At 44.0% G+C, this 23,638-nt stretch overlaps 1 protein-coding gene and 1 pseudogene across 3 annotated transcripts in view; both read right to left on the bottom strand.

Annotated features, from left to right (window-relative positions):
- Positions 1 to 7,961, bottom strand: part of NQO2 (N-ribosyldihydronicotinamide:quinone dehydrogenase 2) — a 31,401-nt gene extending 23,440 nt beyond the window's left edge. Inside the window, exons 1-3 of one of the 3 annotated variants that reach the window (XM_024357009.3) lie at positions 7,877 to 7,961; positions 6,192 to 6,374; positions 1,817 to 1,940 (exon numbers count right to left, since the gene is read on the bottom strand). The gene's annotated coding sequence lies outside the window, so the exon portion shown is untranslated. Of the gene's footprint in view, positions 1 to 1,816; positions 1,941 to 6,168; positions 6,375 to 7,876 lie in introns of those variants that run through there. The other 2 variants (XM_024357008.3, XM_063812755.1) reach the window with 2 other exon arrangements.
- LOC107975031 (splicing factor, proline- and glutamine-rich-like) lies at positions 6,391 to 7,086 on the bottom strand (annotated as a pseudogene).
- Positions 7,962 to 23,638: the final 15,677 nt, after the last annotated feature.

The following is a 23,638-nucleotide window of genomic DNA, read 5'->3' as shown; positions in this document are numbered from 1 at the left end:
TCTTCCTGGGCTTTTAGTGTCTTATCTAAGAACCCAAAACACAAGATCATGAAGATTTACTCTTACGTTTTCCTCTATATGGCTTTAGTTCTTATATTTAGGTTGTGAATTATTTTTCACATATGGTGTGAAGTGGAGCCCAACTTTAGTCTTGCATGTGGAAATCCATTTCTCTCACAGCATATATTAAAGAAACTATTATTTCATCATTGAATGGACTTGGCACTCTTGTCAAAAATTCACTGGCCACAGATGTATGGATTTATTGAGGATCCCTTGTACATCTCTTGCAGCTTTTAAGATTCTCCCTTAGTCTTATACAGGCATATCTGCCTTATTCTGCTTCTCTTTATAGTACTTCCACAGATGTTGCATTTTTTTTTTACAAATTGAAGGTCTGTGGCAATCCTGTGTCAAGGAAGTCTATGTATATGTGATCAATATTATTATCAATTATTATATTGTGATTCCTCAGAAAGGTTACATAATCTATTGACACCTCTAGCATGGGATAGTGACACATATAACAGATACTGACACTCTGTCCATCACTGAACTGTGTGTGGATTGATCAAAGCAATCTTTGAGTGAGTCTAGTTTCCCCTCTGGTAGGACCTACTTAGACGGAGAGAAAATATTTTCTCACCACTTACATTAATCTAGATTTAGATATAGTTGTCCTGTATTTGTGTGTTCCATATCTGCTGATTCAACCAACCTCCAATGGAATATATTTGAAAGAAAAAGCAATACAACAATAAAAAAATACAAATAAAAATACAGTGTAACAACTATTTATATAGCATTTACATTGTATTAGGTACTATATGTAATCTAGAGATTATTTACAGTATATGGGAGGCAGTGCAAAGGTTATGTGTCAATACTATGCCATTTTATATCAGGGATTTGAGCATCTGTGGATTCTGATATATTTGAGGGGTCCTGGTCCCAGTCCTCCACGAATACCCAGGATTGACTATATATTTTTGGATGTTAAATCACCTTGCAGAACTTGAAAAAAAAGTTATCAAGTAAACAATCTCCAGGTGAAATAGTCCATATCAGTACCGTCTTTCAAGTATTAGTTGTTTATCAGTCAGATTACTATTAAGGCTGACATAACTTTGATCAGACCAAGTTTCTGAACAGTTCATATCCCTAAACTGAACATTAGTTCCTCGTTCTCATGCAACACATAGCCCGTTTTTCTTTGCACATTGTCTGATTTTCATATGTGCTTGACACTTAATAATTTTAAGTTCCTATGGCTTTACTAGTACGTAGGAAAGATTTTCAACTGTATCATAGGACTTGTGAAAATGGAAAGAATGGAAAATGTAAGACGAAGTGTAGACACTAAAATCTTAGACTCAACACCCTTATATCATATGGCCTTCTTCTAAGGAGTGTAGGTTCCTGTCTTAGTCTGTTTTGTGTTGCTATAAAGGAATACCTGAGGCTGAGTAATTTATAAAGATAAAAGGTTTATTTGGCTAATGACTCTGAATGGTTGGAAAGTTCAAGGTTGGGCATCTGCATCTGGTGAGGGCCTCAGGCTGCCTCTACTCATGGTGGAAGGTGAAGGAGAACTGGAGTGTGCAGAGATTACATGGCAAGAGAGTAAGCAAGAGAGAAAGGAGGGAGGTCAAGAATTGTTTCTAACAACAAGCTCTGGAAGAACTCACTCACCCCTGAGGGAGGGCATTCATCTATTCATAAGGATCTGGCCCTGCAACCTAAACACCACCCATTAAGCCCCACTCCAACATTGGTGATCACATTTCAACTTGAGGTCAGGCTTGGCGGTGCTCACCTGTAGTCCCAGCTACTCCAGAGGCTTAGGTGGGAGGATTGCTTGAGCCCAGGAGTTCAAGGCTACGGTGAGTCACAAACACACCACAGCATTCCAGCCTGGGTAACAGAGCGAGGCCCTGTATCTATGAAAACAAGAAAAAAGATGAAACAAATTTCAACATGAGGTTTGGAAGGAACAAACATCTAAATCACACAGTAGTTCCTGACCTGAAGCTATTGTCACATTATTGGTGTGTATAATTTAGAAATATGTCATTAATAGCCAATACTCAGATCTAGAAAACTAGTGGACAAAGCGAGTGCTTTAAAACCAAAGTGGCATTTAAAAAAAAATCAAACCTACTGGTTTTCTTACTAAGTAAGTCTTGAAATAATGCACTATAGAGATCCTGTCTTGTCTATACAGCTAGAGAGAATAACAAATTTTACTTTTATCAGTTAAATAAATTTTGTCTTAATATGACTTATTATTTATATTTATCTTTTTACATTTCAAAAACACTATGTTATTCAATTGAATGACTTATAATTTTTGAGTTACCTGGTCACTGTATTATCATTGTCAGTTATTATATTTCACATGCATTACTTAGTAAAGAAAAATCTTGGGGCCGGGCACGGTGGCTCACACCTATAATCCCAGCACTTTGGGAGGCCAAGGCGGGCGGATCACGAGGTCAGGAGATCGAGACCATCTTGGCTAACATGGTGAAACCCTGTCTCTACTAAAAATACAAAAAATTAGCCGGGCGTGGTTGCAGGTGCCTGTAGTCCCAGCTATTCGGGAGGCTGAGGCAGGAGAATGGCCTGAACCCGGGAGGCGGAGCTTGCAGTGAGCAGAGATCGTGCCACTGCACTCCAGCCTGGGTGACAGAGCGAGACTCCGTCCTCCCAAAAAAAAAAAAACAGAAAAATCTTTACCAAGGCCTGATTTCTTGGGCATATTGATATAATATATAGTTAAACATGTTATTGATAGACAAGAAGTTTCTCAAGAATATTATGTTTGTGCAGAAATTACCACATAAAATTAAATCCTTCTTTTCGGCTATTTTTTAAAAACTTAGGCTGATATTAATGAAAAAACTGAAACCCAAATGAAGCCTGGAGTTAATAGTAATGTACAATGTTGGGACCTTAGTTTCCACAAATGTATCTGTTTTACTTTAAGATCTTCAAGATGCGGAGCACCCCTACAATGATCAGGAGAGACACAGGCTAGAAATAGTTTATTACTTACAGATCCTGGGGCACATGGCATACCTGGAGGCCACCTTCATGGAAATCAGGGAGTGCAGGCAGAGAGACCAAGACAGCAACCCATGGGCCAACACCTTTATTGGGTCCAGGGTGTTATCCAAACAGGTTTCCCATGGGGAGTTTTATTCGGTGGGTTTACAGCAAGCAGGCATGAGTTCCAGGAGGTGGCACAGTGACTGAGTGGTGGGCCCCGTGGCGCATCTGCACATTCTAGGTGGGGTGTGAGGGTCAGTGCGGCCAATAGGTTCTATGCAGCTGTGCCATAGAGAAGTGGTCAACAGGAGATAGTTGTATGAGGCAGATATCTGGATCCACCACATAACAGAACTGGGAGAAGGTGGAGAACCAGCAACTTTGTCCGGGGTGACTGAGCCTTGATTTTGATGTGGGAAAGTCCAATGTATATTCAAAATGGATGTGGAGGCAACCCAACATAAGAATTCACAACACTACCATGGTGATATGTTACCATTAGGGGAAACTGTGTTAGGGGAATATGGTAAACTACCTGTATTATCCGACTTTCCTGTGAATCTAAAGTTATTCCAAAGTAAAAAAAAAAAATTGTATTAAAAATAACTATTATAAATAAAAGTTTAATGACACTAAAATCCCTGCTTTAAAATATCTTATGAGCTAGCAGAGTACATTTCTAACTTATATGTTATATATGCTGTTAACTATGAGAAGATCTCCCCCAAAATCATGTTTTTCTAATTTCTTATAAAAATACTAATACAAAACTGCTTATTGACTGCATCTCATCAGCTGTTATTCTTTTAGACTGATTGAATTATTCTAAGTTGCTTTTCCAGATTCATCTAATAAAAAGAAAGTTGGATCTGACATGAACAGTGTAGAAATTAGTACAAGAAAGTCTCTTTTCTGAATCAAATCTTGGTCCTACAGTTTAGGATTTTATTTATTTAATTTACTTTGAGACAGGGTCTCATTCTGTTGCCCAGGCTGGAGAGCAGCGGCGCTATATCTCAGCTCACTGCAACCTCCGCGTCCCGGGTTCAAGCGATTCTGGTGCCTCAGCTTCCTGAGTAGCTGGGACTACAGGTGAGCGCCATCACACCCGGCTAAATTTTTTATTGTATTTTTAGTGGCGACAGGGTTTCATCATGTTGGCCAGGCTGGTCTCCAACTCCTGGCCTCAAGTGATCCACCAGCCTCAGCCTCCCAAAGTGCTGGGATTACAGGAGTGAGCCACCATGCCCAGCCTAGTTTAGGATTAAAAAATTGTTCTATGCCTTAATGCCAAAGATAGAACATTGTAATAATTATTTTATTACAATTTATGTAATTATTTTAATTATTTTATGTCTTTAAGAAACATTTTGCCTCTGTCATATCTCACATTACAATGAAAAAAAATTCCTTATGTTTGTGTTCTAACAAATTAAAAGTTGTGTATCATTGTGAATTCAGTAGAGAAGCAGGTAACACATGAACTGGGATCATGGAAACCAAACCAGAATAAAGCAAGCCCAGCACAATACTATCTTGGAGGCTGACCAGTTAGAAGGTCTTAAACATAATATATTTTAAACAAACAGCTAAAGGAAAAAGATTAACCTAGTGTTGTAACCGAGTGAGTTATAGAGAAACGCCACACTCTGAGACGAATTCAGGAGTCCTTTATTAGCCGGTAGCCGAGAGACAGCTAGCGCTCAAAATTCTCTTGGCCCGGAAGAAGGAGCTAGATTTTCTTCTATACTTTGGTTTAGACAGGGGAGAGGGGGAGTCTAGTTGAAACAATCTTACAGAAGTAAAGTAGGCAAAAAGTTAAAAGGATAAACGGTTACAGGAAAGTAAACAGTTCCAGGTGCAGAGGCTTTAAGTCTATCCTAAGGTGATAGACGCCGGGCTTTGGGCGTTATCAACCGGACACAAACGCAGGGGCTCTGGGTGCTATTAACCGGGCGAATTCCTGGGAACTGCGGATATAGCTTGCCACAGTATCTTATCAGTTAATTGCATTCTTGATGTGCTGGGAGTCAGCTTGCACAAGTTAAGTCCTTGAGGAAGGGGGTGGGTAAGGAGCTGCGAGTGAAGGAGTCACGATGGAGTCCGTCTGGCTCTCTTAGCTAAGGAAGAGTCACTTCAGGGTAAAACAAGGTAGGGTATCACACTAGAAGCCTCACACCATTAAGATTCAGTCAGGCAGGCATTCCTTTAAAAAGTGTTTACTGAGTACCTTCTCTATGTCAGTCACTATTTGGGGCATAAAGGACTCACTTCTCAGCAAAAACAAACTCTGATCCCCCGGTCTCCTCGAGTCACGGAGCTTGCGAGCTAGTGGGAAAAATTGGGAACTGGTGCAAAGAATGACTGCAAAATAAATTGTGGTCATCTTGAAGACATATGCGTGCGTGTGTGCGTGAAGCTTTTTAAATAGAGAAGCTTTAAGTGGGGGAAATTTGCTGACATTACACGATTTCTTCTCTTAGTGCAAATGTATACAGCCTGTCTTTTTGAAGGGGTCACCGTAGATGATAATTATGCTCTGTTAACCTCATTTGTTGTCAGGGAAAATTAAAACTAAGGGTAGTGTCAGTAGGAATCTTGGTTCCTGCCAGTTTTGTTGTTTGTTAGCATATCTTCCTTTACAGGTAGTATGGTTTCATTTTCGTAAAAATGCTGCATAAACGTAGCTGGGTATGTTACTCATTGCAGTGCCTGCTGATTTCGCTGGACCCCACCCTGCTTTTGCTGCCCAACGCGATAGCATATGGGACAGAGCTAAATTCCTACTCAGCTTTAACTCTGCTTATTTTCAGGAAAAACAATGCCTGTGTTTTGAAGTTCCTTCTTGGGACGAAACCAGCTGAAGCTGGCGAAATCCAAGATGGCGCCTCTGACGAGCCTCTGGCTTTATTATCATCCAGTTCTCATGCTAAACAACACTCCCACCAGCGCCGTGACAATTGACAGTCGCCATGACAACGACTGGAAGAGACCAAGAAGGGACAGAAAAAAAGGGGTTCCTTGATTCCGGGAAAAATCTCCGTTCTTTCCCAAGAAAAGCATGAATATTCCCCCCCGTGCTCTTAATGCCCAGCCCCTTCATTAAAGACACCCTACCTCTGTAACTTCCCAGCTCTCACCAGCTAAGTTGATTTCAGATCTTCCAATTCCAGAGCCATTGAATAAAGCCTGCACTGCTTGACACACTCCCTTTCGGTTTCGTGCATTGGCCTCACCACACAACAGGAAACAATCCTTTTTGGGATAACCGGGACTCCCGGTAACATTTCCATATATACATATCTTAATGTATGCAAGGGCGTCTGGGGGAGAAAGAAGAAGCACATTTCATTCTTTGCTTTCTATAATACTGGATTGCTTGAGTTTGTGACAAGGACACCCGTTAACATTTGCAACATTTTTAAACTAAATTGTATGTATTATAGAACAGTCCTCTGCGCTGAGCTTGGACTTAAAGTGGAAAGGCTTACATTTGCAGAATTAAAAACAGCATCGAAACATTCTGTGGCAAGAAGTCCTGCGAGCCTTCTCGCCCCAGCCCGGTTTCCCGCGGGCCCCAGCCTCATCCCCTAAGGCCCCACCCTGAGAGCCCCCAGGCCCCAGCCGCGTCCTCCTGGACCCCTCCCAGGCGTGGCGAGCCGGGTCGCGGGAGCGCTCCGCCACCAGGGGGCAGTGCGGCGCCGACCGTGGGCTGCTGGCTCGGGCGAGGGCACCCAGGCGCCCTCCGCTGCAGCGGGCTGGGCGCAGAGGGGCGGGCTCTTGCCAGGCAGCAGGCGCTCCGGGCGCAGCTGGGAGGAAGGAACGCCCCCGGGAGTGGGCGGCGGCCGAGGGACCCTGGAACCGTCCTCCCCGGCGGAGGCCCCCGCAGCTCCCGCAGCCCCCCTCATCCCGGACGGGCCGGGGATTGGGACTGGCCTGGGGTCTCCTACTCTCCTACTCCGCGCAGGAAGTAGCCCCTTGGCAGGACCGGCGGTGCCCGCTGCTTTCAGGAGCCCCGAGCCGCTTTTGTCTGGGTGCAGCTCAGCTCACATCCCCGATGCAAGTCTTTCCCGGCTCGTCTCCCCCTTCTTCCCGGAGTCCATGCCTTGCTGTCGGTGACTCATCCCACACTGTGCCCTGCGACTCACCCTGTCGCTTTCTCTGTTCATCGGGGAGCGCGGCGCCATCTCCCTCGAGCCCCGCCTCCCCTACAGTGCTCCGTGCTGAGGTCGCACGTTCTCTCCTCCCTCCAGCTCCCTGGCTCTTGGCCCTTCCCAGGCCACCAGGCGACAGCAGCCTCCGCCTTCATTTCCTTGGTCATTTCAGGCGCATGCTTGGAGGATTTCAGCATCTGACTCAGCTTCCCCGCCATGCATCCCTCCACCAGCATCCAGTCACACCTCTGCAGCCTTCAGTGTCCTGGAAAGGACTGACCAATCTGACCCATTAGAACCTACCCAGACCAATTTGAAGGCCACTGCCGCTCAACCGTGGCCACCCACTCCTGCCCCACCTGGAGCCCCAAACTGCTCAGTTCCTTCTCTAAAACTCTCCCCTCTTTTGTTTGTTGTGAATAACTGTCTTCCCTGGTTCTTTCCACACCTCTCTGGCCTCTCCTTGTCTTTTTCTAGTTCTTTTTTTCTCTATTCTCCCTTATGCACTGGCCTTGCTGGAGGTCCCTGCTCTCCCTGCAAAACCTCACCACACCCTTGACTTCAGCTATATCCATTTCACCTCACGTTGACATCTGGTGCCTAGACCTCTCTCCCGAGCCTTCCACACCATGCCAAAAATGAAATTCATTTTCTCCTCTAAATTTGCTCACCTTTTTGTTTTCCCAATCTTATTTATTGTCACAGCCATTCCCCTGCTGGTCCAAGTCAGTAGTCTGAGAGTCATGCTAGACTCCTCCTTCCTTATCTACCCATCCACCAATCCCCAAGCCCTGTCTATCCTCCTTTTTTTTTTTTTCCAGTCAGAGTCTTGCTGTGTTGCCCAGGCTAGAGTGCAATGGCACGATCTCGGCTCACTGCAATCTTTGCCTCCCGGGTTCAAGTGATTCTCCTGCCTCAGCCTCCTGAGTAGCTGGGATTACAGGCGCATGTCACCACGCCCAGCTAATTTTTGTATTTTTAGCAGAGATGAGGTTTTGCCATGTTGGCCAGGCTGGTCTTGAACTGCTGACCTCGTGATCCGCCTGCCTCTGCCTCCCAAAGTGCTGGGATTACTGGCATGAGCCACTGTGCCTGGTCGTCTATCCTCCTTTTTAAACAGCTCTGCCATGTGTGCCTGTCTCCCCTGACAGCTCACCCTCATGCTATTTGTCCACATTGCTGCAGAGTAGTCTTTTGCATACACCAGGAGTTCCCAACCCCCGGGCCACAGACCTGACTGGTCTGTAGCCTGTTAGGAACCAGGACACAGAGCAAGAGGTGAGCCACCAGTGAGTGAGCTAGTGAAGCTTTATCTGTATGTGCAGCTGCTCCCCATTGCTTGCATTACCACCAGAGCTCTGCCTCCTATCAGATCAGGCAGCATTAGATTCTTATAGGAGCACAAACCCTACTGTGAACTGCACACATAAGGGATCTAGGATGTGCGCTCCTTATGAGAATCTAATGCCTGATAATCTGCCGTTGTCTTCATCACCCCCAGATGGGGCCAGATAGTTGCAGGAAAACCAGCTCAGGGCTCCCACTGAAAATAAAGTGCACAAGAAGTGTCATATGCTTGAATCATCCCGAAACCATCCTCTGCTGTCCAAGGAAAAATAGTTTTCCACAAAACCCCTCCCTGGTGCCAAAAAGGTTGGGATGGTTGCCATACATAACTCTGATGATGAGACCACGAAGCTCAGAATCCTCCAGAGGCTCTCCACTGCCTGTAAGATGAAATAAAACTTATGGGTGTGACTTATCCATAAGGGCCCAGTCTAAACTGCCTCATATTTAATTATATAGTAAGCTATTTGTTTCCTCAAACGTATATATTTTGGCCCATTTCCCAGTCTCCTAGGTTGGAATATGCTCTGTGTGTCACCTGGCCAGCTCACGCTCTTTCTCATTCTCAGCTCAAGTGTTAGGGACTCTATGACACCTTTCTTGATTCTCCCAGTCAGACATATTGTTGCTACTTTTTCTGAACACTTATCCTTTTATCCTTAGCACCACTAAAGCACATATCACATCAGATTTCACTTGTTTGCACATCTGTCTGGCATCTTGAGCCCAGGGACCGTGTCGCCTGTCTTCATGTCCCCAGGCCCTAGTGTAGCTCCCAGCCTATAGTGAGTGCAGAATAAAAGTCTGTAGAATGAGGCCAGGCGCGGTGGCTCATGCCTGTAATCCCAGCACTTTGTGAGGCCAAGGTGGGCAGATCACGAGGTCAGGAGTTTGAGACCAGCCTGACCAACATGGTGAAACCTCGTCTCTACTAAAAATACAAAAAATAGCCGGGTGTGGTGGCACGCGCCTGTAATCCCAGCTACTCAGGAGGCTGAGGCAGGAGAATCGCTCAAACCTAGGAGGTGGAAGTTGCAGTAAGCTGAGATCGCGCCGCTGCACTCCAGCCTGTGCAACAGAGTGAGACTCCGTCTCAAAAAAAAAAAAAAAAGTTTGTAGAATGAATGAAACAATTAGTTACACCACAGTTAGTGAGTCATCGATACTTCATCAAGGCTGGGTATTTCTTATAATAAAGTTATTAAAGCTGATAAGCAAAGATCAAGTTACCCAAAGAACAGCACTGCCGGTGATCTAAAGGTCTTTGCCCTCAGGTTGCTTAGGTAACGGAAAGGATAAGAACTCCCCACTGTTCTTGGGCGGATCTTACATTGCTTTTGGAAGAGGCAATAGACTTGGGAAAGAAAGGAGTGTGTGTATTGAGGTATTGAGGGAATGGTTAGGTGGGAGGAGTCACAGAGGAAGGCTGCAGTCGCCCCTCAATCGACCCTGGCTGCTTTGTCCTTGAGGCTCAGTGAACAGATTATCTGTTTTCATGGTAAGGGGTTGGGATTCTCTACTTCAGGTGGGCACCCAGAAAGTGAATTACTCGCCTTTGTTTAAAAATAATGAAAATGGGCCGGGCGCGGTGGCTCATGCCTGTAATCCCAGCACTTTGGGAGGCTGAGGCAGGTGGATCACCTGAGGTCAGGAGTTTGATAACAGCCTGGCCAACATGGTGAGACCCCGTCTCTATTAAAAATACAAAAATTAGCCAGGCGTGGTGATGGGTGCCTGTAATCGCAGCTACTCAGGAGGCTGACACAGGAGAATCACTTGAACCCAGGAGGCGGAGGTTGCAGTGAGCTGAGATCTTGCCACTGCACTCCAGCCTGGGCAACAGAGCAAGACTCTGTCTCAAAAACAAACAAACAAAAAACCCAAAAATAATGAAAATGTCTGCCCACCCTTCACTGAGTAAACATAATGAAAATGCACATCTTGTGCCCTCTTTTGCTTTTATTCTGTAATACCCAAGCCTACGTTTTGGAACTAAACCCCACACCCTTTGTGTGAAAGCCATGCGGATCTTCAAAGGGATCCCTTTAGGGGGAACATTAAGTTTGCCCAAGGAGGCACCCTTCTGGGTCTCCAAGGCCACCTGGCTGCAATGCAGTCCAATTCCAGCCTCTGTCTCCCAGAGCACCCCCTGTGCCAGGGCGGCAGGATCCCAGGGGTGTGTCTACCATGGCACCAGACACACACTGGCTGAATGTAGCCTCGTAATCGCTGAGCCCTGTTCACAACCATTTTTGTTTTCGTGCTTTTTCAGCTTTAGGAGCTTTGTATCCCTGGTCAAAACGACTCTGGTGAAGCTCACTAGGTGTCTCTAACTCGGCACCTGAGGAGCAGTTTTCCTGAGCTCCTCATGCAAATGGACCCCACTCCCTTTGGCAAAGTCCTGGGAGCTCAAGGGAGGCTGCCCAGTCAGCTGCGGCCCATCCCAACGCATTGGGGACCTGCCCACCTGGCTCTTAATTTGCATTTTGAAATGTCACCCAAGTGATTCCAGACCAGATAAGAAGATGAGCTTCTCTTGTTATGGAAAAAGGAAGAGAGACAGAGAGAGAAACCTCTGTTTTGTTATTTAGCTACTCCTCAAATTCTTATGACCAGTGATATTTTTAAAAAAATCTCCAGAACAACACAATTATTTAAATTTAACTCAGATTTTATTTTAATTTATTAATTTATTTATTTTTGAGATGGAGTCTCGCTGTGACACCCAGGCTGGAGTGCAATGGCGCAATCTTGGCTCACTGCAACCTCAGCTTCCCGGGTTAAAGCGATTCTCCTGCCTCAGCCTCCCAAGTAGCTGGGATTACAGGTGCCTGCCACCACGCCTGGCTAATTAATTAATTATTATTATTTATTGAAACGGAGTCTCACTCTGTCACCTGGGCTAGAGTGCAGTGGTGTGATCTTGGCTCACTGCAACCTCTACCTCGCAGGTTCAAACGATTCTCCTGCCTCAGCCTCCTGAATAGCTGGGATTACAGGCACACACCACCATGCCTGGCTAACTCTTTTTTGCATTTTTAGTGGAGGCAGGGTTTCATCATGTTGACCAGGCTGGTCTCAAACTCCTGACTGCAAGTGATCCGCCTGCCTCGGCCTCCAAAAATGCTGGGATTACAGGCATGAGCCACCGCACCTGGCCTTAACTCAGATTTTAAATATGAGAGTATCAACTTGTAGGGGTGGAAGAGGTGTGACGCCTCTCCTTACACACTGTATGGGTCACAGCCAAGGCTCCTATCTCAAAAGACACAGTCCCACCTCCAGCTCCAGTTCGCCTTCTCATTCATCCCAGATAAGTTTCTTGAAAGAGTATTCTAAGACAACTCTCTCCATGTGTCTCCAGGCCTGGATCTGCCTCAGTTTTTGATCCTCCCATCTACCGTCCCTTGGTAACTAACGACTTGGGAATGAGAAATGCCCTTTTCAGTTCTGACTCTCCTCTTCCTGTCAGCACCAGCAGCGGATGCTGACCTGGTTCTCTGTTTCTTCTGTCTTCTCCTTCTCTGTCCTCTTTGCCATGTGCTCCTTTTCCAGCTGTCTTTTAAAATGTTTGCTGCTGGATCAAGGAGTTTCTCCCCCAGCTTCATTTAGCTTCGATAGCTCTTACCTTTGTCGTAATTTCTACCTGTCCTCTGGACATCTTCACCTAAATGTTCACCAGCACTCTAAGCCCCTTTTGACTCAAACTGATTATTTGACCCCTAAATCTGATCCTCCTCCCCCTATATACTCTTTCATGTACCCAGTTCTCTGAATTAGAATAAATACAAACCATCTGGAACTGTAACTCTGCCCTTCTCTCTCAAAATCCACTTGTTCAGTATAGTCTATGATTTCTGCCCCCTAATTAGCTCTCTGCCTCACAGGCATCACCATTGCCAGTGCCTGGCTAAGGCTCAAATTACCTGTGTTCTGGGCTCCTGAGGCCAATTTCTAAACAGCTCCCTGCTGTCACTGTCTTCTGCACCCTGCCCATCCTAAGGCCTGATGCTGGAGTTGGGAAAGAAGAAAAGAAGGAAGGTGTGGTGTGGTGGCACATGCCAGTAGTCCCTGCTCTGGAGGCTAAGGCAGGAGGATTGCTTGAGCCCAGGAGGTAGAGGCTGCCGCAAATTATAATCACACCACTGCACTCCAGCCTGGACTACAGAGTGAGACGGGGGGTTGGGGCGGGGGAGGGAAGAGGAAAAGAAGAAAGGGTGGAGGAAAAAGGGGGCAAGGAAGGGAAAAAAGAGAAAGCAATCCTCTCCTCTTATTAAAATCCTGTGCTGGTTCCCCAATGTCTGAGGGATAAAACCCAAATTTCTTAGAATGGCACAAGGACTCTTTCCCAGCCCATCCCTGACACACCATCCAGCCCTACCCTACCTCCCTGGGGGCCTCTCCCCAGCCCACACCCTTCTCTCCTCCCTTAAAGCACACTCACCCTTTGCCCCTGTGGGCTGTCACACTGCACCTTTCTGTTGCCGGTGGTAATAAATAAATAAATACATGATTTGATGATCCATGATACTTATTAAAGCATAGTAAAGAAGTCTTTATTCAGGACCAACTCAATAGGGTTAGAAACTGCTGTAACAGAGTCTTGTAGTGCAGGAGAGAGATTGGGCTCAACCAGAAATACAGCCTGAGGAAGTGGGGATTTATAGCCAAGGAGCAGGGTGGGGTCAGTGGATGGAAAATGACTAAGAGGAGACATCAGGGGTCAGAGGGATTCTGGCTAAACCGATCTCACAGAATTCTTGCGGAAGGCAGGTCAGGGTGATCAGACAGCCCCTGGGAGGCGATGGAGGATGAGGTGCCTGATCAGATATCAAGGGTGATTTCACACTGAAACTGGGGAGTTCTTTGCTAAAACTAGATTTTACACGGAAGTGCACAGGTAGACCTAATAGAAGTTTCACAAACCTGACTAATGGGCCAGGCGCAGTGGCTCACAACACCAGCACTTTAGGAGGCTGAGGTGGGTGGATCATCTGAAGTCAGGAGTTCCAGACCAGTCTGGCCAACATGGTGAAACCCCATTTCTAGCAAAAATACAAAAATTAGCCAGGCATGGTGGTGCATGCCTGTAATCCCAGCTACTCGGGAAGCTGAGGCAGGAGAATTGCTTGAACCTGGGAGGCAGAGATTGCAGTGAGCCAAGATCACAACCTTGTACTCCAGCCTGAGTGACAGAGCGAGACTCCATCTCAGAAGGAAAGAAAGAAAGAGAGAGACAGAGAGAGAGAGAAAGAAAGAAAAAGAAAGAAAAGAAAGAAACCTGACTAATGTTTGGCCAAGCTAGGAATCTTTGTCACTTGTTTGTTCTTTCTCAGCTCTGGAAAATTACTCTTCCTACGAGACTGAGCTCGGCTGAGGCCCCACGGAACACATCCTGAGGCCCACAGAGCCGTTCTTCCCGGCTTCTGTTCTCACAGGTGCATGCATGCCCTGTTAGAGCAGGCACATGCCATTCTGTGGGCACAGTGCCTTTCCCAGCCATCTGAGCGCCTGAAAAAGGAAGGACCATGCTTCCTGCAATTCTATTTCTCAACTCTCTGTGATCTGATACAATGCTTGTGCAACAAAGATTAGTGCACGAAGTTATGGGGAACTAGTCACTAGTTTGTCTCATAGGGTTTTCCAGCTCCGTTACTTAGTGAGGGAGGGACTTCAAGTATATGCATTTGCCGTGGGGAGGGTTTACAAATTCCAGGCGTAGGAGAGTGTGGTCTGGTTACATTTCTGGGTCTTTCACCCACTTCAATGAACTACTTGAGTTGTATGAGTGGGAGAGGCAAGTCCATGCTGGACTTGCCTCAAAATTCCAGGGAGCAGGGAGCAAAGCCAATATTAGGCCTAGATCGAAGGACCATGGCTTTACCTCAATTCGAGGTCTACTCTCACATGTAAGAGGAGAAAGGCTCTAACACTTAGTCCCTGCAAATCTGGAAGGAAAGCTGGGGAGAGACCACCCAGAAAAGTAAGTTCCAGTGTCTCTCAACCCTCCACTAAGATATTTCAGAAAATAAGGCAGGTTGTTTGCTCTAGTCCCAGAAAATTCTGGAAGGAAGCTGGGCTCTTTGCAATAAATGCAGGAGCAGGGAGCATGGTGGCTGCTCTCACAAGCTAGGGATGGTGCAGGGAGTGGAGCTTAGGGTCTTCCCCAGCCCATCCTTGTAGAGGAGACACAGAGAAGCCTGGGGCCTGCTTTGGGGTTGGATGCTCATGGCTGGTGAGAAGCAGAGCAGCCTGTCAGTAGCCCCTAAAGTGTTGTTCCAGAAGCTTTCCCGGGGCAGAAAAAATTGGGACGTCAGTCTTCAAAACACTTTTCTCTTAGGAAAGTGGGTCACCACCTCTCAGAGGAAGAGAGTGCATCTTTTATTTGCCTATTGCCTGTGGTCTCATCCGATCTCTGTTCCTTGTTTCTTGCACCACTTTGAACAGCATCTTATTTTAAACTCTCCTCCTTGACTTCCTTACACTGGCAGGAAAGGTTACATGCATTTTGTCTGTATTCATGGCCTCGTAACAGGTTCTCTGCTGCCTGCCTGCTAGGTGTCCTTTAGAAGTGATCCATGACCCAATCAGGTTTACCAAGCGAGTCACTGGGAGTGGCTGCTACCATTTTTTTTTTTTTTAAATAGGCCATCAGATATGAGAGCTAGAAAGTGTTACCAGAAAGGGGTCCCAAACCAGACCCCAAGAGAGGGTTCTTGGAACTCTCACAAGAAAGAATTTGGGGCAAGCCTATAGAGTTAAGTGAAAGCAAGTTTATCAGAGAAGTAAAGAAACAAAAGAGTGGTTACTCTGTAGGCAGAGCAGAGGCAAGAGCTACTCAACTGAGTGTACTTATAGTTATCACTTGATTATATGCTAAACAAGGAGTGCATTATTCATGAGTTTTCCGGGAAAGAGGTGGACAACTCCCAGAACTGAGGGTTCCTCCCCTTTTCAGAGCATTTAAGGTAACTCCCTAACATTGCCATGGCATTTGTAAGCTGTTCTGGTGCTGGCAGGAATGTCTTCTAGCATGCTAATGCATTATAATTACTGTATAATCAGCAGTGAGGAGGACCAGAGGTCACTTTGGTCATCATCTTGGTTTTGGTGGGTTCTGGCTGGCTTCTTTACCTCAAGCTGTTTTATCAGCAAAGTCTTTGTGACCTGTATCTTGTGCTGACCTTTTATCTCATCCTGTGACTAAGAATGCCTAACCTCCTGGGAATGCAGCCCCGTAGCTCTCATATTTGATGATCCATGATATTTATTAAAGCATAGCCTTAATTGACCTACCCATATTCAAGATGGAGTAGGTCTGGTTCAAATGCCTCTGACAAAAGTATAGAAACGTTGCTGATTGGCATTGCTATATATCATTTGGATAATTTTTCTGTTGTTCCTAGGAAACATTGCAATGTTTACTATTGTTGATGAAAAGAGGTAAACTCTGTAAAATATTTGAAAAGATTTATTCTAAGCCAAATATGAGTGACCAATGACTCCCGATACAGGAAATCCTCAAGCCTAGGAAATCCTGAGAACATGCGCCCAAGGTAGCTGGGCTACAACTTGGATTTATACAATTTAGGGAAACATAAGACATCAATCAATACACGTAAAATGTATGCAGGTTCAGTCCAGAAAGGCAGACAACCGGAAGTGGGGGCTTCCAGGTCATAGGTGAATTCAAGAATTTTCTGGCCAGGCATAGTGGTTCACACCTATAATCCCAGCACATTGGGAGGCAGAGGCAGGAGGATCAGTTGAGCCCAGGAGTTCAAGACCAGCCTGGCAACATAGTGGGACATTGTCTCCACAAAAAATAAAAAAATTAGTCTGGCGTGGTGGCGTGTGACTGTAGTCCCAGCTACTTGGGAGGCTATGGTGGTAGGATTGCTTGAGTCTGGGAAGTCGAGCCAAGATCATGCCACTGCACTCCAGCCTGGGCAAGAGAGTGAGACCCTGTCTCCAAAAAAAAAAAAAAAAAAAAAAAAAAAAAAAAAAAAGTTCTAATTGGCAATTAGTTGAAAAGGGTTAACTTATTATCTAAAGATTTAGAATCAGTAGAAGGGAATGTCTGGGTGTCTGGGTTAAGATAAGGGGTTGCGGAGACTAAGGCTCCTATCATGCAGATGGAATCAATAGAAGAGAATGTCTGTGTTAAGATGAGGAATTGTGCCTGAATTCCAAAAGCAGGTGGGTGTAATGAGAACGAGGCACGTTTGTCCTCACTTTTCATCATGGCCTGAACTAGTTTTTCACACTAACTTTGGAATGCCCTTGGTGGAGAGGTCCATTCAGTTGGCTGGGGTACTTAGAATTTTATTTTTGGTTTACATTATCTATGAGGAAAACAAATTTGGTGTAGGTAGTTGCCTAGGAACTTATGTCCTCTGTTGGAAGGCAGGGGTTCTAGCTCTGGACCAATCTCAATGTTTGCATTGTAGTTGTATGATAAATATTCAATTAACCAAATAGAGTAAACTAAGCAATTGACCTAATCATGGATGGTTTATCCGTTAGGGGAAGTTTTTTACTCATCCATGGCCCCAGTTTATTATTTATTTACCATTTAGACACTGAGTCTTCCTTGGTTCAATTCACTGTGACCTAGTTTTTTTTTTAAATATTGCTAAATAAATTCAAATCCATCTTTACCATTAACGTCGAGGTAGAAATGCTCTTTAAGTTTTATGAGTCTGTTAATCCATGAAATTCTGAGAAATTTACAAGGAGGATGATGGTGTTACATAATGCAAGTGTCACAGTGAAATAGTCACAGTTATTCAGGAGAACTTCTTTTCTCCCTTTTTGTGTTAGAGCTGATACGTCAGCAGAACAGAGTGCGCTCATTCACAGTGATCTCTTAGTTGCTGTTCTTTGATTTGGTCATGGGTGAGTTAGAGTGCTGTGTTCTTACACCAAACCCGATTTGTGTTACATGAGCTGGTTGTGGTTGCACATTCTTTTTGAAAGTGTTTTCCTCAATCTATGATTTCTAACATTTGAAAGGGAATTGTTTTAAAAAATAAAGTGCAGCAATACAAGATATTTACTTGTAACAATTCCAAATTCAAAAGTAAATGAGATGTGTTTAGTACCCATGACGAAGATCCCTAGTAAATCTTTTTTATTGTTATTTTTTTAAGCTTCAGGGACACATGCTGAAGCTGGTAAATCTCTATTTCCAATTTCCTGATTGTAAATTCAGACTGTCTTGTAAACAGCTGTAAACTAAGAATAAAACTCTGAGCTCTGCAAGCATGTGAATGGACCCCTTCTCTGGGCCAAGGGCATTGCAAAGTTCAGGCCATGATGGGAAGAGGGGGCAGGACATGCCTTCCTCCCTTTGGAATTCAGACACAACTGACCAACATTAATGTTAAAATAGAGATCTTAATAATAATGAAACAGCTTTTTTTTTTTTTTTTTTTTTGTAGCAGTCGACACCAAATTCCAGCCTGGTCCTAGAATAGCATCACATGACAAAGAGCAGGCCCTGAAAGAAATCGAAGTATTTTACCCCAAAATATATTTCTTTGGCATGTTTTGAAATGGTCCTGCAAAGCTGTCTCTTGTGGGGGAAATCTACATTCTGTAGAGAATCCCCTTCCCTTTTCCAGGTTTTTTCCTGATCCAGGAGAGAATTAACTACGAGTTTGGCACATTTTAAGTCTGATAAGAGACATTTACAATCTATCCTCTCTGAAACCTTCTACCTGGAGGCTTTATCTGCATAATAAGAACCTTGGTCTCCACAACCCCTTATTGTAACCCAGACACTTCCTTCAGTTGATTCCAGGTCTTCAGATAAACTCTTTTAAACCAATTGCAAATCAGAACATCTTTGAATCTACCTATGACCTGGAGCCTCCCCGCCCGATTATAGTTGTTTCACCTTTTCAAACCGAACCAATGTACATCTTGTATCTATTGATTGATGTCTTATGTCTCCCTAAAATGTATAAGACCAAGCTGTACCCCAACCACCTTAGGCACGTGTTCTCAGGACCTCCTGAGTCCGTGTCACGGGCACGACCTTAACCTTGGCAAAATAAAATTCTAAATTGATTGATACTTGTCTCAGATACTTTTTGGTTTACACACCAAAAAGGCTTTTTTTACTTTTATTTTACATGGAGTACTGAAGTCCTTTCAAACCAAAACTGAACTAGCCCCCATCCGGAGAAGTCTGAGAAAAGAAAATGTCACGCTATTGCTAAGTAAAACCCATGTGTTTTCAGTCATGGTTAGCAGCAGGGACCAATTAAGCAGGTGGGAAAGAAAAAGGCTTTCCCTGAAGTCAGGTCTTTGTTATGACATCTTACGTTTGAAATGAGTTTTCTGAACATTAAACACCAATGAGTCACCGAGTTCCATGGAATAACAATTGTGAGTGTGATCCTCTACAAACGGACAACGAGATGCCTGCCTTCAGCTCTCTAGTGTCCTCTAACAGTGGCATTCACCTCTCCTCCAGCCACCACCTGGCACTGAGATAGCTTAGAGGCACCCTGAACTCAGTTTTCAAGACAGCTGCCTGGGAAATTTCTTGAGTGAAGGCCCAGTCCCTGAAAAGTTCTGAGGAAAACTAAAATGTGACTCAGAAGTCCATTGATTCACCCCTGCTCATCTTTCCTTCCTCACTCTGGGTCCGGAGAGAGGGCGAGGCTCTCCCTCGGGAGGTTAGCCCCACGGGTACATTGCATGATTGACCAATTCCTTATTAAATGAGAAAAAGGGGAAAGAGAAAAAATATAGAAGAGCCTGAATGTTACCTTCAGGCAGGAGGCTCTGGAGACGGGTTTTCCAGGGGTCTTTTTTGGAGAATGCCAGCATCCCCTCTGCTTTCCCATCTGAAAATGGCTGAAGAGGGGAAGAAATGGCCTGTACGCATTTCCAGTGGTGCCACAACAAACTGCTTTTTCACGTTTGATTACAGACAACGAAAACCCAGGCCTTTGTCCCATGAGCATCAGAACCACTCATCAGAGTAGTTCCCCAACTGTGCACTCATCTCATTTATTATTAGAAACCTGGTTACTTTTGGTTTTGATTGCTTCTCATTATAAGCCTGTTAGAATACGATATAATGAAAATGTGATAAACATTTACGAAACAACTTTATGCCAGATATGTCTCTCTAGGAGGATGCTGAGCTCAGAATTATTAACCTACGTAATTTGGAAATAGTTCTTCAATCTTATTTAAATCCAGGTGGGATGGCAGAGAATGCCAGACTACAGAACCCCTTCCTAGGTCTCCCTGCCCAGTAAACCTATTTTGAGAAGAAGCCATTGAGGTTAGGAATGACTTGCCCTTTGGTGAAGCTATATGGGCTCACACTTTCATTTTGTAGATACTAACACCACAAGTGGTCAGGCAATTTGCTCCACTGAAGGTATCAGCCAATGCAATCAAACAAGAGAAAACGATTAGAGAGATGAACATTGGAGAAAGAAGTACAACTATTTCTATTTATAGGTGATATAGTATAGCTATAGATGACTTAAAAGAATCAATAAAAAATACAAATAGTAAAAAATTTCAGTAAGGCAGCAGGTTATAAAGTTAATACATAAAAACAATTTTCTCATCCACAAACAAAAGCTAGTTGGAAAATATAATGGAAAAAACTTGCTTACATACAATATCAACAAAGAGATAAAATAACTAGAAATAAACTAAACAAGAAATGTGCAAATCTTACATGAACAAAACTTTAAAGGAAAAAGGAAAAAAATTATTTGAATGAACAGAAAGACCCAGCATGTTCTTGGCTAGAACAACTAAATCAAAGTACAAATGTTGGTTTATAACAGGGTAATATGTAAATTCAATATGTTTCTAATAGATTACCAACAAGATTTATTTTTATTTTCATTTATTTTATTTTTATTTTATTTTATGTTTTTGAGACAGAGTCTCGCTCTGGTGATCCACTCACCTCTGCCTCCCAAAGTCCTGGGATTATAGGCGTGAGCCACTGCATCTGGCCTGTTTGACTACAGTTTAATTTTATTTTTTTAATTATTATATATATATTTTTTTGAGACAGGGTCTCGCTCCATCACCCAGGCTGGAGTATAATGGCACCATCTTGGCTCACTGTAACCTCTGCCTCCCAGGTTCAAGCAATTCTCCTGCTTCAGCCTCCCAAGCAGCTGGGATTATAGGCACACGCCACCAGGTCCAGCTAATTTTTGTATTCTTAGTAGAGATGGGGTTTCACCATGTTGGCCAGGCTGGTCTTGAACTCCTGACCAAGTGATCTGCCTGCCTTGGCCTCTCAAAGTGCTGAGACTACAGGTGTAAGCCACCATGCCCTGCCAACAAGATTTTTTTCTTTAGAGCTAGACAAGTTGACTCTTAAATTTGTATGGGAGAGGCCGGGCACGGTGGCTGACACCTGTAACACTTTGGGAGGCTGAGGAGGGTGGATCATGAGTTCAGGAGTTTGAGACCAGCCTGGCCAACATGGTGAACCCTCATCTCTACTAAGAATACAAAAATTAGCTGGGTGTGGTGGCATGCACCTGTAATCCCAGCTACTTGGGAGGCTGAGGCATGAGAATCGCTTGAACTCAGGATATGGAGGTTTCAGTGAGCCAAGATCGCACCACTGCACTCCAGCCTGGGTGACAGAGAGAGACTCCAGCTCAAAAAAAAAAAAAAAAAAGCTGGTATGGGAGAAAAAGCAACAAGGAGAGCCAGGAAAATCTGAAGCAGAAGAGCAGTAAGGAGAATGCGCTGTACGAGATATTGAATCATAAGAGAAAACTTCTATAACTGAAAGAATCTGACCAACAGAACCAAATAGAAAGTTTAGAAAGTTCAGAATCAGACCCAAGTATATGTAGCTATTTGATATATAACATAGATGGCATGTGAAGACATTAGTGAAAATGGTTTTTCAATAAACAGAGGTGGAAAAACTAAAAGTCACTTGAAAGAGAGTTAAAATTGGATCTATATTTCCCATACACCAGAATAAACTTTAAAGGGATCAGCAATCTAAATATAAAAAATAAAACTGTACAAATACTAGAAGAAAACATTCGTGAACTCTATAATCTAGAGATTATTCTTTTTTTTAAAAAAAAGAGATTGCTCCTTGTGAATAGAGAAAGTTTTTCTAACTATGACTCAGAAACGATAAAGGAAAAATCATTAAAGTTGACTACATTAAAAGAGTGTATGCCAAAATCACCAAAAGCAATGTCAGAAAACAGATGACAAGCTGGGGGAAATATTCGCAATTTATATCACTAAAGACTAATTAAGCCACAACTAGGGAGGGGCGTGTGGTTTGCTCCTGGCATCCACTTGGTGAATCTCTGCCAGAGATTCTGTGAAACGTCTGTGATGGCAGAACAGCCCCCACAACCACAAGTCATCGGGTTCATGCGGTCAACAGTGTCGCAGTTGAGAAACTCTGCCTTAGGGTAAGCACAGAGGGGGTAAAACAGCTTGAGTTCTCAAAATTGAACTCATGTAAAACACCTGGCTAGCATCTTCCCTACTTCCACTTATGCTAGATGTTTCTGTTTTCTAAGACTGCTCTGTCTGAGATGGCAGATGGAGTTTTCATACTTACTTGGCTAACCTGTCAGTACCCTGGGGTCTAATTCCTATGGGCCTGGAGAGAACTGGAAGTCCTTGAACACACGGCTCAATGGTGTGGGCTCTGCTCATTTATATACATTTATTTTTAAATTTAATATATATTTTAGTTTTTTATTTCCATAGTTTTTTGGAGAACACGCGGTATTTGGTTACATGGCAAGTTTTTTTTTTTTTTTCCTGAGATGGGGTCTTGCTCTGTTGCCCAGGCTGGGGTGCAGTGGCATGATCTCAGCTCACTGCAACCAACCTCTGCCTGCTAGATTCAAGCAATTCTCCTGCCTCAGCCTCCTCAGTAGCTGGCACTCCAGGTGTGTGCCACCATGCCTAATTTTTTAATATTTTTAGTAGAGATGGGGGTTTCACCATGCTGGCCAGGCTCGTCTCGAACTCCTGACCTCATGATCTGCCTGCCTTGGCCTCCCAAAGTGCTGAGATTACGGGCATGAGCCACTGCGCCCTGCCAAGTAAGTTCTTTAGTGGTGATTTGTGAGATTCTGGTGCATCTATCACCTTAGCAGTATACACTGAACTCAATTTGTAGCCTTTTATCCCTCACTCCCTTCCCTTCCCTTTTTCCCCCAAGTCCCCAAAGTCCATTGTATCATTCTTATGCCTTTGTATCCTCATAGTTTAGGTCCTACTTATGAGTGAGAACATACAATGTTTGGTTTTCCATTCCTGAGTTACTTCACTTAGAACAATGGTCTCCAATCCCATCCAGGTTGCCAATACCATTAATTCATTCCTTTTTATGGCTGAGTAGCATTCCATCGTATACGCATACCACAGTTTCTTTATCCACTCTTTGATTGATGGGCATTTGGGTTGGTTTCATGTTTTTGCAATTATGAATTGTGCTGCTATTAACATGCGTGTGCAAGTATCTTTTTTGTATAATGACTTATTTTCCTCTGGGTAGATACCCAGTAGTGGGATTCCTGGATCAAATGGTAGTTCTATTTTTAGTTATTTAAGGAATCGCCATACTATTTTCCACAGTGGTGGTACTAGTTTACATTTCCATCAGCAGTGTAGAGGTGTTCCCTCTTCACCAAATCCATGCCAACATCGATTATTTTTTGAGTTTTTGATTTTTTTATTATGGCCACTCTTGCGGAAGTAAGGTGGTATCACATTGTGGTTTTGATTTGCATTTCCCTAATCATTAGTGATGTTGAGCATTTTTTCATGTTTGTTGGCCATTTGTATATCCTCTTTTGAGAACTGTCTATTCATGCCAGCCCACTTTTTGATGGGATTTTTTTTTCTTGCTAATTTGTTTGAGTTTCTTGTAGATTCTGGATATTACTGCTTTGTCGGATGTATAGATTGTGAAGATTTTCTCCCACTCTGTAGGTTGTCTGTTTACTCTGCTTGACTATTCCTTTCGCCTTGCAAAAGCTCTTTAGTCTACGTTTTTTGTTGTGTTTTTTTTTTTTTAGAGACGGTCCAGACTG

This window comes from Pan troglodytes, chromosome 5 (genome assembly GCF_028858775.2).
Source record: "Pan troglodytes isolate AG18354 chromosome 5, NHGRI_mPanTro3-v2.0_pri, whole genome shotgun sequence".
NCBI lineage: Eukaryota > Metazoa > Chordata > Mammalia > Primates > Hominidae > Pan > Pan troglodytes.
Note: the sequence above shows the minus strand (reverse complement) of the source record. Positions and strands in the feature narration are given on the sequence as shown.